Source organism: Suricata suricatta, chromosome 2 (assembly GCF_006229205.1).
Source record: "Suricata suricatta isolate VVHF042 chromosome 2, meerkat_22Aug2017_6uvM2_HiC, whole genome shotgun sequence".
NCBI lineage: Eukaryota > Metazoa > Chordata > Mammalia > Carnivora > Herpestidae > Suricata > Suricata suricatta.
The window spans coordinates 58,168,308-58,185,040 of record NC_043701.1 but is presented as its reverse complement, the minus strand read 5'-3'; the positions used below and the strand labels follow the sequence as shown (position 1 = coordinate 58,185,040).

The following is a 16,733-nucleotide window of genomic DNA, read 5'->3' as shown; positions in this document are numbered from 1 at the left end:
ACCAGAACCAACCGTCACCGACTCAGCAGAGTGCGAGCCCCCCTCAGAAAGCCAGCCAGTCTCCGGGACATGGCCTTCCGTCGCCGCTCACGCCGCCCAATCCTCTGCAGGTATGCTCCCCGCTCCGCACCCCCCGCACCCTCCCTACCGTGAACTCCGGGGACCTTTCTGTCCTCGGGGGAGGGGGGGATCGCGCAGTCCCCCGAGGCCTAGGGCCGGCCAAACTTAGCACCCAGTTCTGCAGCACCTAATTCGAATTGATCTAGACGTAGGGAAGAGGAAGCAAATAGCAGGCGGCTGGGGATGCATGTAAACGAAACAAATAGAAGCCCATTGATGTTGCCCGCCAATGGATAAATGTGTTCAGTTTCCTCCTGTGAGAGGCCAGCACTGTAAGTGCACTTGTAGCCTGTAATAATTCCATTTTATGATACTTTCTGAAGGCAGCAAAGATAGCATCCAATTAAAATTATTACTAGCACAGCTTTGTAGCCCCGTGGAGAACTGCATCTCCTGTCCATAAGGCATGGTGGTTATTTCTCTATATTATGAATACAACAGTGTCTTACCTTAAGTACTTTGTGCTCTTTTGTTTCTATTTTTCTAAAGACTCTCTGGGGTTAGGAGGATTGAGAAATTCAGCCCCAGTCTGTGTCCCAGATTCCAACTATTCCAACCATGGACTCACAGTCTCTCTAAAATTATGTGAACAGCCTCAACAAAATCTGCATCTTCATAAAATAATAAAGTTTCTATACATTGACTTTATTACCTGGAGGCCCAGGGCATCAAAGATAGATATTCAGGTTAACCAGGAGAGCTTATCCTTAATAGATCATCACTCAGGAACTCAGAACTTCAAAGTTCAGAAGGCCATTCTTAACTTAGATGTCTTTAAAATAAATTAGTTTCAAAATATGATGACTGTGGTGTCAATACTTCAGGTCTACAAATTAACAGCTCAGGTTTTGACTTACATAATGACGTTTTCCCCAAGTGAGATGACAGATGATTTAGTGCATTGGTGGTACAAATGTCCAACAAAGTGACAAAGTCTAACAAAGTGAGCAGCCTATACCCTCATTTCAAATGCCTATACCCTCATTTCAAATGCCAACTCAACCCCCTCCTGGATAGTAGGGCAGGCGGCCTGAAAATGCAGTAGCAATGCTTCCTCAGGTTCTCAACAGCAAATTATGCAAGGTCACACTAGATTGACTCACAGAGAGGTGAGAGGACTTAGAGACTTAGCATTTGAAAACTGACTTTGTTTGTTGTCTCCTAACTTTGTTTCTGTGAACTTGAATTCTCAACGGTGGCCCAAAGTTTTCCTGGAAATGAAAGCATTTGGGTAAGATGAGGAATTTTGGTTTCCCTGGCACTTGGGTCATGGTTACTTGGAAAGTGAACATTCTCTTGAGATGGGTTTGAAGGTGTATTTTTTAAAATCTTACAAGTGCGAGACCTGGGACTGACATGAACGCAGGCTATATAAAAATCTTCAGTGTGCACTTGACCCCTACAGAGAAAATAGGTGAATCAGACTTACAAGATGCATGATTACAACCATCCTAATGTTTTTAGCATTTGGAATTCAACTCTATTATTCTAGAGAATGAGTTTAATGCTTTTTAGGAGCAGTTAAATTCGACGGACCTATACACCATATGATTAAACACTTCCTCTATCTTAACCACCCACATAGGAGAAATTACCAAAGAGAAAACCTGTCCCACTCTGAGGGATGAAGTTAGTTAGCTCAGAACCCAGTTGTACACAGTCAAGTGTACCTTACGGTAGAGCAAAACTTCTGCGAACATCAGTCTTTTCTGAACACTGTTAATATCTTATAAATCTCTGTTGGCCAGTGAAAGTCAGATGTTGACAATCCATTTGAATGGCTGTTGACAGGATTCATGGATGAGGTAACCAATTTGCCCATGGAAATAAATCCCAAGAGGAGAATTTCCAAAAGTCATCCAATGGTTTCCTATGAAAATCCAGGCTACATTTCTTTCTTTATAACCTTAAGAGAATATTCTTTTTTGCTATTGGAGTTTTAACTCATAAACTTGATGAATATATTGGAAAGGTAATACTCTTAATTTCTGTGGACCTAATGGATGACCACTGAAGGAATGATTTAATAAAAACTTTTAAACTATTGCCAAGTAGATAGAGAACTAATTTTGAATAAATATTTATCAGTAAGAAGAAAAAGTTTTTTTTTTTCTTTACTATAGGCATGTGTAAGGAAAATGAAGAAATCCATGGTTTTGAAACACTGTGTTTTTTCTACACTTGCTGAAGGGTTTTTGAGTTTATAGAATGTGAAATGTTTGAACTTTTTAAAAAGAAAACTTTAAAAGGACCTGCAAAGATATTTAACTCTCAAAGGTAATGATCTTTATGAACCAGAATAAAGTGTTTTTGTTTGAAGATGATTAAGGGAACAAAGATCAACTAAAATCAGATATGACAGTTTAAATTCTATTTTACAATTCTTCATTTTCACGTGGGGTTTGTCCTCTTACATTATTCAAACTCTGCTTGCAAGAGAGTAGTTTAGAAGTAGGCAACATAGGTTGTCAGGGAAAACCAGGAATTCAGAAGCTTTAGAAAACAACTTTGACAGATAATAATTATTTCTACAAGTGTACGGAGGCTGTCGCATCTTCAGAAAAATATAATAAATAAAAGTGGCTTGTGTCAGTCTATTTGGGTGAAGCAAGAAAACTGACAGTCTGTATCACTCTAGACTGAAACTCTCCAAATAGTTCTTGTCGAGCTTTGCTCTACTATTGCAATATAAGTTTTCCACCCTTTTACTCAATTCCATGAAATTGACTGCATTTATAAACAGGTTGTTGCTTCAAGACAGATAGGCGTCTAGAGTATTATCACTTCAGAGAACTCATTTTTGGTTGTTCAGGTTTATAGGAGAGCTGGGGGTCTAGTGTGGGTACCAGAAGCTGGCCCCTGGTGGGCTGTCTTTGGAATCTTCATTGAGACTCAAGAACTACCCACCCACAAATTCATTCTCAGGAGGGATGAGGAGAGAATAGAATAAATAAGGAAAGCAGGCTTAGGTTCACAAAACACACCTGTGAGTTGACTTTAATCATTAGGTTCCAGGATAAATATCAATCCATGCTTCTTACCTTTGCTCTAACCCATTGGCCATGGGCTGTGCCAGAAGCTAAAACTAGAAATACAGAATGTGTTGGACAGGAACAGATCAGAAACAAGATGGAAGCAGCTTTGGGGAGGAAAATATAAGGTCTCATCATTCTTAGGTAGAAAAAACAATGTACAGTTTTAATTTCAACATATAACTTTGATCTGGATAAAGACCCTAGAAGCATGAGAATGATGAAATACATCCTTGCTGTGACCTTAGAGGTGGCCTTTCTTGAGCCCCTTCCTTGAGAGCCTTTATTTGCACTAGGCAGTTCTAAACATTGTGTACAAGCCCTGATGCGTGCACTTCCCTTCCTCAGTGATCTGGAGGTCAGCTGGACCTGGTTGGAGCCTCATCACAGAGCCATGGAAATAGACGGCCCCAGGGTTCCAGGTCTCACTCTCGTTCTTACCCTCTTCCAACTAGCTGACAACTTTGGACAAGCCCCCTTAGCTCTTTGGACTTCATTTTCCTCATCTGTGAAATGTGTAGTCTATATAATTTTTAAGATCCTTTTCAGGCCCGTGAGTCTATGTAAATAAACGTTAGTAGGCCTCTAGAATCATATTAGCTATTGAAAACTCGATGGTCCTGAAGATTCTGTGAGTGTTCTTCAAGGTCAGGTTAATTTCTTCCCACTCAGCTGGGTGGCAGGCTGGAAAGAAAGTGGGGACACACATAAGTAGGATAATGATAGCAGAAGCAGATTTTATCTTAGCCAGAGAGTCCAAATTAAAGTCAAGTTTTTATCCTCAGAGAGTCACCGCTGTAAACTCTGGTCCCAGATTGCTTTTCCACACCTATGCATTAGAGAAGCTTAAGAAACCAAATGCTGCATTTAACCTTGGCCTTCTGCATGTCGTCTTGCGTGGGAGGAGGCAGGATAATCTTTTCCCTTTCTTGTTGTAATGCACATTTTAATAAATAACTGAGGGAGAGAGAGATCTGCAGAATCTTAGGGGAGGGAAAGCTATCTGTGCTTGTTGAGGAATGAGGGGCATAGTCACCTCCTCAGAGGTGAAGTTGCTCCAGAGATAGCACAAAATTGCTCTCGACCCTGTGCATTTGCTGAGGGAAGGGTACTCGGGCATCCAGGAGTAAAACTGCATCCAAATTGCACCGCTGCTATGCAGTGGACACAGCCTCCTGATCTTCTCATGTGGGACAGTTTCCCACTGGCAAGCTTTAGGCACTAAGTTCCAAAGTGTGTGAGTGATAGAGGGTGGCATATCATCACCAAAAAGCCCAACCCCCTGAGAAGCTGTTAGAGGCATCCCTTTGAAAGCAAATTGGTCTCCAATGGCTTCTTCCTATAGAAAGGCTCAATATAACACTGCATGTTAACTAACTGGAATTCAAATAAAAACTTTTTTTTAAAGGCAGAAAGAAAGAAAGAAAGAAAGAAAGAAAGAAAGAAAGAAAGAAAGAAAGGCAGGCTCAGTGCCCTGGACCAACCTCCTTTCTCCCCAGCAGTTGGTCTTAATGTAACCCGGAATGAGTCAAAACTTTGTGAGTCTAAGTTTTTCCATCTATAAAGGGAGGGGGTAAAATTAAACACTCCCTCGAGCTCCTTCATCCATTCTATTTGCAGTTTTATGTCACAAACCTCTGAAACTGGGTTGGGTGACGCATGCCGGTGCAGGGGACAAAAACAATCATTTTCCTCTCCGCTCATCCCAGGGTCTCAGGCGGGGCCCATAAACCAGACCAACAAAAGACAGACTAATGGGAGAAAAACAAATGGGAGCTTATTAACATGGGTCTCCCCTACGTAAGCACTCCGTGATGTGCAACTCAAAGGAGGTGGTTAGAACTGAGGTTTACACAGCGGTAGTGTTTTAACAAAAGAATGACACATATGTGGAGAAGGGACAAGACAAATAAGAAGGACTTAGAGCCTCCGGGGATAGCAAGTTGTGGGAGGGCAACTATGAGGAGAATTTCCCAGCGGGAAAAGGCTCTCCAGTTGTTCACAGTCATGAACTGCTATCCTTCCTGGTAGAGAGGGGAGGGGTGGGGCACGCCTTTATACATTTATGCCCTGCTTTGGGCAAATAAGGGAATGTCAGAGAGCTTTTCTGATAGCTACCTCTTCTCAGCTACCTTCAGCTTAAAATAATCCTCATGCCGAAGGGACATGTTTTGGGGTGGCATATTCTGCTTCCCTTTGTAGGCGTATTTACCTAATCCCTTTGTGGCCTTGGTGCTTCTAAGACAACTCAGACAGCTTCGTGCCTACACAGGGCTGAATCACACAGTAGGATTCTCTTAACCTGGACCAAGACTAAGGTGAGGCAAGAGAGGCACTCAGATGCAAGATTCAAGCTGCCCTCCAAAATGCAACTGTCAAGATAGATAATATTTTAGTGCAGTGTTTTCAAAAATCAAAATGAATGCCCAACTCCACAATGAACTGAATATCAAATTTTTAGATATGGAATCAGTAACAATCTAGAGTCATATTGGAGTCTGAGGCAAGAGGAAAAATCAGGAATACTGATTTTATGGATCATTAATTTTTTTGCACTCATTTTGATTTTTTTTTTTTTATATCACATTAGGGGCCCCTGGGTGGCTCAGTCAGTTAAGCGTCCAACCTCAGCTCAGGTCATGATCTCCCAGTTCATGAGTTTGAGCCCGTGTCGGGCTCTCTGTTGATAGCATGGCACTTGGGAGCCTGCTTCAGATTCTGTGTCTTCTTCTCTCTCTGTCCCTCCCCCACTCATTCTCTGTCTTCGTGTCTTTCTCTCTCTCAAAAATGTTTTAAAACAAAAATTTTTTAAATATCACATTCATCTTGATTACTGTGTTTTCAGGCAAATCCTTAAATTTTGTGCCTGGGCTGAGTGTCTCACATCCCTCAACTTTAACCCATAAGGTTTGGGTTGAGCTAGCAAATATTTTCCAAGGCTGGTGGCATTCTGTCCACTGTAAATTCCATCCAGGTCTTGGCTGCCATTTCCTAGTTGAACTTGAAAATGGCACCAAATTTTACACAACCAAAAAGCAAGTGTGTGTTGGACAGTAGATTGGGGTTTACTAAACTGTGTATGCACAGATCTAATAAACCAATCATTTTGAAATGTGTTGACAATCAATAATTTTTTGGCTGACATTTTTCCCCAAACTAATTTACGGTTTTATGAAATCAAGTAAGTTGGGTAAAAATAGTAAAAGTGTTACAGGGGTAGGCAACATCCTCCCAGAACAATTCAGGCTGTGAGGACCTTTCAAAAATGGAGAGATTCCACACAGTGGTGCATAAGGCTTCCTCTCAGGCTAAAGAACTAAAAGAAAATTAATGGAGGACAAAACCCATCCCAGCCCAGAGAATTATCATGGAGATTAAATATCACATACTGATGGAAAGGCTTTGTGTGTTATAAATGTTAAGCACCTATTGATTATACTCCCGATATGACACAGTACGAACTTATTTCCGTTTATCCCACCATCCAGCAAACTGAGGGTTCCATTCATCATTCACCCATTCAGCAAGAGTTTGGGTGGGAAATGGGATCCCTTTACCCAACCGTACTCAGCACTGAATAAAATAAACAAAACATATTTATCCACATTCTCTGTGAGAGACAATTTTTCCTTTTATGAAAGAAAGAAAATCTCCTTAAAAAAAAAAAAACCTCAGTTCAACATTACTGACATTTCAAAGAATTTATTACAAGCATTTGAGATCCAGGAGGAACAACAAAGTTTATATTGCTTTGAGAGTGGCAGGGGGAAAATTAGTTTACCAAGAATATACTTATATACTGCGGTGTTTCTTTGTCATTGTCTAGATGTACCATTTCTGGGTAGATTAGTGCTCTGTAGATTAGTCAAATCATGTAGAAAAGGGTTTAACAAAGCAGACAGCATGTTCACCCCGCTGACTATGGAAGCTCACGTCAAGGAGCGATAGATAGGAAGGGTGCCAGGCTCAAAGGGGGCTGGAGAGATTATTGCTGCATTTGAACATGGCAAGTTATAACTTCTCCAAGGAAAGAACCCCGCTCTGATCATGACAGTGGGCGGATCTGCGGCTTGTATTCAGTGAGCTCAGCGGTGAGTCTGGAGCCGCACACAACGTCCAGTCACCTCACTGTCTGTCGGATGTGGCTGATAAGCGAATATCAAAGTCTAGTTCAGTCTAGTTCTGAAAGAATTTTGCCTCCATGTGCAGAGATGCAGGTTTTAGTAGTAATTCGAGATGCCCCCGATGTGCTGGCTGGCACTGCACTCTGAATGAGCAAAATAACAGCCAGTATTTATGTTAACTTAATGCATTATTCTTGGGTTGCATGATCAAGCATTATTCCTCATATTTTAGCCTCAATTCAGTTCCCACAGGTTTGGGATACATTTTCCACGGGCTTTTAAGTTGACTTCCACAGTACAGACATGCAAGTGAATATTCTCCAGGTTGTAAAGAAAGTACTTCTGTCATTATCTGCAAACATTTATCAAGCACCTGTGGTGTGCATGGTGGCCCCAGGAAAGGTCTGCAGAACAGTGTGGGGCCATAGAGAGAGCATGGTCTTTAGAAACAAACAGACTTGAACTTGGAAGAATGCTGGCTCTGCTGAGCACTTGGGTGAGCTCAGCCCATCCTTCTGAGCCTCAATTTCCTCACTGGCTGGAGGGATGATATGGGGACTAAATGAGATGTCTTACATGAGAGTATCAAGTTCACTTCCTGACAGATAGCTGGCACTCAAAAAATACCAGTATCCTGCCTGCCTTTTTGCCTTTTTTGACTACAGATATTATCATCCAAGGAGAACAGGAGACCCAACAAACCCACTCAAAGTTGAACAAAAGACAAATAGTCATGGGAATATAAAAGTGCACATGCACACAATAAAATTGCACCTTGCACACTACGGAAAAACTCACATAAGCTAAAATGAGGCTAATAATTACACACAAGTCTTGCAGAGTGGAGTCAGAGAGGTGAAGGGGATTTCTGAAGAGGGGAGCACCGCAGAGGGAAGCAGGGACAATGCAGCCAGGGGGAGCCTGCGTGAGCGGAGCAGGAAGAAAGAGAATTATAGCGAGGTGCTTGTGTAATCTTAAAGAATTCTCACTTCAACCCACAGAACCTCAGATTCTCCATCAGTGTTATTAAAAACCAAAACTTATTTATTTCCTTCTAAATTCCCAGAGTTGCAGGTTTCAGTGTGTGGGTGAAGAGGAAGAATCTTGGTGATCCCTGTTCTGCCACTAACTGGCTGGGTGACCTTGGGCAAGTCGCCTAATATCTGGGACTCAGTTGTTTCACTTACTATACAGAAAGTTTGTGCTAGATGATCTTAAAGTCCTTTCTGCTCCTCATGCTACTTATGAAATAACATAAATAAGGTGGTTTGGATTACACGGAAAGAAAGAACTGTGTATGTACAATACCATAACCCACAACACATACACAACACTCAAGAAAGACTCCTGATAGTACGTGGCCAGTATATGCAGTGTGTTTGGAAATTTACAAAGTGCATTTTATAGATACGATTTCATGCTTTGGCCTCATGGAATAACCATTATCATTTATCGACTGCATCCATGTGTCTTATACTCTCTGAGTACTTCAACCTCTCATTTCCTCCTCACAATAGCCTAGAAGAGGCAAACATTATCTTCGTTCAGATGCAGGGCAAACAGACTGTCAGAAAGCTGAAGGGACTTCCTCACCATTACTGTCAGACTTCAGAGCATTCTCCGTTTATATTTTTCTGCTTCTGCAATATTCGTTTGGGTTGTTGGTGAGCTATAGATTCTCATTCCCTTATTTGACTGCCAGCATTTTCTAAGGCAACATTTCCCAAAGCGTCTTCCATGAAACACCAGGCCAAAGAAATTACATTGAAAACAGATTTCATGGTAGGATAGATAGATGGATGATAGATAGATAGATACCATACTATATGCCACTCCTAAACACTTCTCAATCAATAGTAGGACACTGAAAGCTAAAATACATCCCACGGTAGAGATGTCTACTCAACATTATTTAACCAAGAAATTCTTAAACTTATGTAACCACTGAACCTTTTTTTTTCACATAACACAAATTAATATCCCATGGAAAAATCCCTCAGCAACCACTGCTCTATGGCTCCCTTTCTCTAACTTATTACAGCATCCGCACAACTAAAATAACATTACATTTCCTTATGCAAGAACATCTTGCAAAAATCCACAGACCGAGTCCCATGGACTGGACAGTAGAGAAAAGAAATTATAGAAAAATGGGGAAAGAGGGGAGAAAACACTAAAAACCAAAGCAAAAGCAGGGAAAGCTGAATCCAAGGATGGCCCTTACAGTTGGCAATGAGAAAAACCACTTGGACCAACAAATGAAGGGAAGGTCTGGCTGGGTTGCCCCTTGCGGCAGCTGAGGTCTCGGGGAGCTTCTCCTTCAGCTGGGCCTCCCCTCTTTGTCTTCTTCACTGCCCATTCTTTGCCCTGTTTGCACAGCACCACACCTGGAACCATGCCTCCCCGTGCCAGGGCACCAAGAAGTGACAGGGCACTGCTGGGGCTTCATGGCCACTGACAACACCACAGAGTCAACACCCTCCTCACCACACTTCCACCCTCCCGTCTTTTGACTGAGAAGTTTCCAGTGATCAAGATCTGAAATCTGTATGGCAAACGGGGCATAAGGCTTCTAGAGCACCAGATGCCAAAACTGTCTGTCTGTGAGGTACTCAGTGGTAATGCTTCCATTCTGGCTGTTTTCTTTTTTCTTTTTTTTTTTCTTTGTTGTTGTTGTTCTTTTCAAATCATTGTTTGTTTATAAATATTTATTATTTATTTTTGAGAGAGAGAGAGAGAGAGACAGCATGAGAGGGAGAGGTGCAGAGAAAGAGGCAGACACAGAATCTGAAGCAGGCTCCAGGCTCTGAGCTGTCAGCACAGAGTCTGATACAGGGCTGGAACTCACAAACCATGAGACCATGTCCTGAGCCGAAGTCAGATGCTTTAACCAACTGAGCCACCCAGGCACCCCTCAAATTTTTATTTAAATTCTAGTTAGTTGGCATACAGTGCAATATTGGCTCAGGAGCAGGATTCAGTGATTCATCACTTCCATACAATACCCAGTGTTCATCCTAACAAGTGCCCTCCTTAACACCCATCACCCATCTAGCCTATCCCCCTCCCACCTCCCTCTGTCAACTCTCAGTTTGTCCTTGTTCTTTAAGAATCTCTTAGGGTTTGTTTCCCCTGGCTCTTTTCTCAGTTCCTATTTTAAAAAGAGAGAGCGTCCACACGCCTCAGAGGCACTGGTGTTTTCTTTCTCTTTCATCCTCCGCTGTTGAGAACTAAATTGGGCGTTCTGGCTTCAGCACAGAGACAAGACAGAGAAAGGCGCCATGTTGAGAATGGCAGTTCCAGAGCTTTTTCTTTTCGTGTGTAAGAGGAATCCACATGGCAAAGGTTCAGGTGCTCCTTGGAGTGGCTGGCCACTGAAAAGACAATTCTGAGTTGTTGGCCACTCAGTGGGAATGTCTGTGAGGCCATGGATGAATGCCGTGGTAGGAGTATTCACCCTGCAGGTGAATGCTGACGGCTCTCTTCTAGGAACTAGTGGCTCTCATTTGAAGGCCCAGTTGGGCTCTGATCAATGCAACTTTCCAGCCCAACACATTTCATCTGAACTGTCGTTTGACTGGGATCAGCCTGGCGCCAACCATCACTTAGTTTTCTACACCAGAAGATATTTAACTATCATAAAAGAGAAGTAAAGTCAGGGATCTCCTTCTTTTCTCAGCTGGGCTCCATATCCTCCCTGAGGCTGGCCACTCTTTCCCGAGTTGAGCTCTGTGTCGTTGCATTGTGATGTTATGAATGTGGCATTTGAAGAGAACAAAGCAACATTGAAGGGTTCAGAGAGGAGAAGATTTCAGAGAAACCCTCTCACTTCCCCCAAGGAAAACTCTCCTGAATCTGGTTGTCTTGGAAACTTGTATGTTGTAAATCAGGGGGAAAATAATCTTGTATTGCTGTCGGAGGTTCTAAAAATTAACAGTCCTTAGAGTAATTACCACGTCCAGTATTCTGCACCCCTTGGAAAGAATTTGACCAATCTCAAGCTAAAACCAAATGGTCCTTGGAAACAACCTGGACAAGGCAGAAAGTTATTAAAGGCAGAAAGCAAAAATGGGGTATTTTCTAAGCTCCCTGAGTGTAAATATCACAGTGAATACATTTTAAGCATTTTCAAGGCACAACCTGCATACCATTTTCATTGCTACTGAACATCCTTAAGGGATAAACGAGGTATCTTCATACCAGAAAGGCAGACCTCCATGTAATCAAATATTTTCTGGGCCTCAGGGCCCATTATCCCCCTGCCTTGTGTGACCTCCCGCCCTCTTCTTGGCTCGCCCAAGCCGCATGCTCTCCAAACAGCTGTGGCCATACCCATACTGTATTCTGTTCAATTTTTTTCTGTTTTGTTCAACTCTTTGCTTTCTTTTTTAGGAGAACATTTACAAATTCAGTGGCAATGGTTCTCACCATTAGCTGCACATTGGGATTACCTGCAGCGTTTCTTTTTGAATGCCAAGGCCAAGGTCCCACCCAGAGATTCAGATTGAACTCTAGGGCCAGTCATGGTTATCACTATTTTTTAAAGCTGTCCAAGTGATTCCAGTGTGGAGCCAGGGTTGAGGAAAACTACCTTTCATCTGGTAAATAGTCTCCCAATTATTCATTTCTAAAAGAGCAAATTCCTACCTCTTATTTATACAAAATGCTTTTTACATGAAGTCTTGATTGCAGGACTTCTATTATTTATTAAAAGTGCAGGTGCTAACTTTTATTTTATGATATCATAAAATTAGGTCTTCATTTCTAAAAAGATTGAGCTGGTGTTGCTTCAACCCTTCCCCTCCCCAGGTTCACAGCCCATCAAAAAATGAAAACAACCATAAATGTACTTTGTTATCCACTGGATCCTCTCCCATACTCTAAAGGTGTTTTGCAAAAAAAAAAAAAAAAAGTCTCACACCTTATGATTCACCTCTGACACTCAAAATAGAATAGGAGAAATAAATAATCTTTTAACACCCTCTGCAAACAAGATGCCCAGTCTGATGCTAGATGGTGTCTCATCCAGTCTATACCTGGGCTTCTCAAGCTTTTATTTGCCTATGAAGCCCCCTGGGACCTTGATAAATGTAGACTCTGATTCAGTCGCTCTGGGGTAGAGAGCCCACCCCAGATTCTGCATCTCTTATGAGCTTCCAGATATGGCCCACTGCCCACATGTTGAGTGGTAAAGCTCAACAAACCTTAGATGTCCCAATAGTTCACATCACGGTGAGAAAGTTAGGGGTAAGGACATCTAAGAGGCAAGATGCCAACCAAGGTCTATCTGACATAACACCTTGTTGACTGTGCTAATCTGCCTCTTTTTAATCTTTTTTTCATTGTAAGATTTTCCTCTGTTTAAAGAGATCTCATTTAAGTCACATAATGTTTTCTTCCTTGCAGATGAAGATGGAGGTAAATTGCACAGGTATAAGAAAGGTTCTCACTGTCCCCTGTCTGGTCTGTCTTGTAGCTCCCCATTTAAATTTCAATCTTATCATTGCCCAAGAACCAGAAACTCTATAGTTAAGGGTGAGGATGTGGCCACACATTCTTCTCTTTATTTGGTAAGTATATCAGTTTTGTTGGAACTGTTTGTACCAAACTGAAATTCAAGGACAAAGAGATGGGGTGGTCTGTGACCACTGAGACCTCAGAGAAGTCAGTGAGTGTCATTCCAGTTTTTAGCCCAACATCGCCTGGCTATGTGACTGTGACAATCACACCTTCCTGCGTCTCCACCGTCTGTTGTACAGCCACAGAAGCACAGCTGACACTGTCTGCCTCAGTTGTGTGTGTGTGTGTGGGGGTCTTCTTTTACACTATCATTTCAATACACTTTCTCAGGAGCAAAAGCCAAGATACACATAAAATGGTAGCAAAATCATCCTCCAAATGTAGAGATCATATAGAGTCAGAATATAGTTTTTTACCTGATGAAAGATCTTACAGTGTGGTTTGTAGAAGTCCTTTACCCTCTTCATCAGGAATGCAGGAGCTGGGTACAGAATGCATTCACCACAGGGGCCCCTGGGTAGCTCAGTTATTTGCACGTCCATCTCTTGATTTTGGCTCAGGTCATGATCCCGGGGGTCGGGGGATTGAGCCCCACATCAGGCTCCACACTGTGGAAGAAGTGTGTGAGTATGAAGACTGCTTAAAATTCTCTCTCTCTCTCTCTCTCTCTCTCTCTTTCTCTCTCTCCCTCTGCCCCTTCTCCCCTGATCACGTGCATGCTTGTTCACATGCACGCTCTCTCTCTCTCAAAAAAAAAAAAAAATCACATTTATATTCAGCGTCTTCTCTCCAGTCACATCTGCTTTCCAAAATGGCCATTCTCGTTAGAATGGAGAATTTGCTTTGTGGTAATTGGGGTCGGCGCCATCATTGTGAAGCAATGTGTTCTACATAAAATGCAAGAAAAGCCTTCAAGAACATCCACCTGTTTGAGGCTCTCAGCATGCTGTTTTGTATATCCTAAGTAAGTGGGCGTGTAACTAACCCAGGCAAATCCTTGACACTTGCCTAATGTCTGCCTATACCAGATGGGACAGGCAGGTCTTACTGATTATAAGGCTTAAGGAAAAAATAATCTCATTAACACCTTCATCTTCAAAGGACAGAAGAAACCTAACAGAACTTGTACACATATCAGTCACCAGCCTTAGGATCCATAAATGAATGCACGGATTGCCCTAAAAGAGAACAAATTGGGAAAATAAGGTCTTATCTCCTGCCTACCCAAGACCAATATGTATGTGGATGGATGCGTATTTGCATTAAAGAGTTGGACTATATGTGTGTTAGGTAAACTTTTTTTTTTAATTTTTGAACAATGAACACCTTTATTCCATGACCGAAGATGGGAAGGAGGAAGATGTATTTGCCTTTCTGGCTTTGATTTTCCTCAGAATTCTAGCTCTTTGCCCTGTAGCACGTAGCCATCTGCTGGGCCTTGCGGGCCTGGTCTTGAAGCCATGCATGGGAGCATCTTGCCCTGTTGGAACCTGTCCTCCAGAAGATGCTGATTTGGGCATTCTTTTTCCTTTCATCACATTTCTTCTGAATTTTCTTTGATCGTTTGTGGAGAGTCTCTTCCTACTAGGGAGTCAACTTGGCCCAGGGGCAGGGCTGAGTGGGACTCATCCCACCATTGGTACCGCTGCTGTCAATGAGCGTGATCCAGTTCTTCACCAGGGTCTTGGTGTAGACCAGTTCGTTGTTGGATGTGTTGTCAGCGACATCAGTAATGCTTGTTTTGCAACATTCAGAGCCCCTGGAGAAGTAAGTCCCCCACATCCAGCCTCAAGCCAAGGGACTTCTTATTTCTGTATATATGTCGGGGGAGGGGGGACGATCTTCGTGTTGGCAGTGGGGGGGGGCCTCGCAGCTCATACTTCTGCTTCTTGGGGCAGGGCTTTCTCTTGCCTCCATCTTGTGGCGCTCAGGCCACTTGTCCTGAGAGAAGTCCATTGCTCGTGGTGCCCACTGTGAAAGAGCTATGACACAGACTTTAAATCATCATGGGGCACCTGGGTGGTTCAGCAGGTTAGGAGTCCCGACTTGGGCTCAGGTCATGATCTCGCCTCCGTGAGTTGGAGCCCTAAGTTGGGCTCCCTGCTGATGGCTCAGAGCCTGGATCGTCCTTCATATTCTGTGTCGCCTTCTCTCTATAACCCTCCCCCGCTCACACTCTGTCTCTCTCCCTATCAAAAATAAACATTAATATTTTTTAAAATCTTCATAGTTACATATATGTGTGCTCCATATTTGTGTGTATGTATAGTTGTGTTTATTGGTTATAGAAACAGACACGTATTTATTTAAATTTTTGTTTTGTTTTTTAGAAACATCAACTCAGGGATTCTGTTAAGTGTCCACTTACAGGATTATCCAGGTAGTTTGGGCAAATCAGCAGAGTATGAGCACAGAGGGAGAAATGACATTGTCTGGGGTTTTCCTTTCTTTCCTCTTCTGCCTGGGACGTTTCTGAGAGAATGACTAAGCAGGGCTGGAGATTATGAATTTGCTTAAGTGTGAATGGCTGATTGCCGGGTGCAGCGCCCGGCCCTCCCCGAAGGTGATTGACTGGGACCGCAGGTCTTCACACTCGATGCCTGGATTTGACTCGGAAAGTCTGCCAAGTCTTTTACTCGGAAATTTATCTTAATTAGATCTGAAAGACCTGCCACAGCAGAATAGTCACACCGATTAAAATGAAAAACAGGAGAAATTACTGATCAAATTAATCATAATGTCGGGTTACAGCTGTAGGTCTGATGTAATTTGCCACTCCAGTGAGTTACATCGGCCCGGCCCGGGAAAGGGAGCTGGCTTTACGCTGATCCGTAACACCCGCCCGCTCCAGGCGGCCCGGCAGGAGGCTGATTCCATTCATTTTCCTGGCTCGCTCTGACCTCCTCGCTGCTGCTAGAAACAAATCAGGCACCAAACAAATGGAGGAGGGTGGGGTGGGACGGTGAGTGGGGAGGTAAACGAGAAACATTCTCTTATCGCAGTGATGGCACGACTTCAGAATGGTGAGTGTTTACAACTTGGCTGGGCAGGCTTTTCGCTTTTGGGGTTTGTTTTCTTTTTCCACTTAACCTCATTTTAGTTTTACTGGTGGTGACCTGACATTGATTAGATGCAGAATGGGAATCAAAAGGTCAGAGGACAAAATCTTTGGCCCGAGGCAATGAGAAGAAACCTTTAGAAAAATCTCCTTGCCAAAATGTCTCTACAGCTGGGGCATGGATTGAAATAATGTAAAGTGTCACAGCAGAAGCGGAAGAAGCCTTGGCTGTAAGAGCTGATGGTCCCCACGAGGGTATGGTCCTGGTATTCTGATTTTTAAATAAGCATCCCTTTATACCATACCTTGTGTTAGGGCGGGATTGGGGGCAGTTGAGTAGGTGAGTAGGTGGAGTATACTATTTTTTTTTTAAAGAAAACAAATCAGAGTCTAGGTTCTTTCAACATAATAGGCTTGACTCTGAGCTGTGATTCATTCAGAGTTTACAAAACACATCGTCCTATTAGCAATACAAAGAAGACACCCTGGTCCAAGCATTCCATTGGCAATTCTCAGAAGTTAGAATTTAGGAGCATTTAGGACTTCTTCGACCGGTTCTCTACCAGGGAGGTAGAGACACCTGCTGGGGGTGGGGGTGAGGCTGTGGGGGTTGGAGTCCTCTTAAAACAGAGGTGATTGGAAGAATAAACATTGTGAAAATGTCATTACTACCCAAAGCAATCTACACATTCAATGCAATCCCCATCAAAATTGCACCAACATTCTTCTCAAAGCTAGAACAAACTATCCTTAAATTCGTATGGAACCACAAAAGACCCCGAATAGCCAAAGTTATATTGAAGAAGAAAACCAAAACAGGAGGCATCACAATCCCAGACTTTAGCCTCTACTACAAAGCTGTCATCATCAAGACAGTAT

The 16,733-nt window shown here is 42.8% G+C and overlaps 1 protein-coding gene, 1 long non-coding RNA gene and 1 pseudogene across 2 annotated transcripts in view; 2 read left to right on the top strand and 1 right to left on the bottom strand.

Moving 5' to 3' along the window:
* The first annotated feature begins 43 nt into the window (after nt 1–43).
* The window catches only part of POU6F2 (POU class 6 homeobox 2), a 118,683-nt gene continuing 101,993 nt past the window's right edge, over nt 44–16,733 (top strand). Inside the window, exon 1 of the mRNA XM_029926691.1 lies at nt 44–110. The gene's annotated coding sequence lies outside the window, so the exon portion shown is untranslated. The remainder of the gene's footprint in view (nt 111–16,733) is intronic.
* LOC115281388 overlaps nt 9,688–16,733 on the top strand; it is a 26,226-nt gene continuing 19,180 nt past the window's right edge. The window contains exons 1-2 of the long non-coding RNA XR_003904276.1: nt 9,688–9,884; nt 15,127–15,176. This is a non-coding gene — a long non-coding RNA (uncharacterized LOC115281388). The remainder of the gene's footprint in view (nt 9,885–15,126; nt 15,177–16,733) is intronic.
* LOC115281373 lies at nt 14,187–14,752 on the bottom strand (annotated as a pseudogene).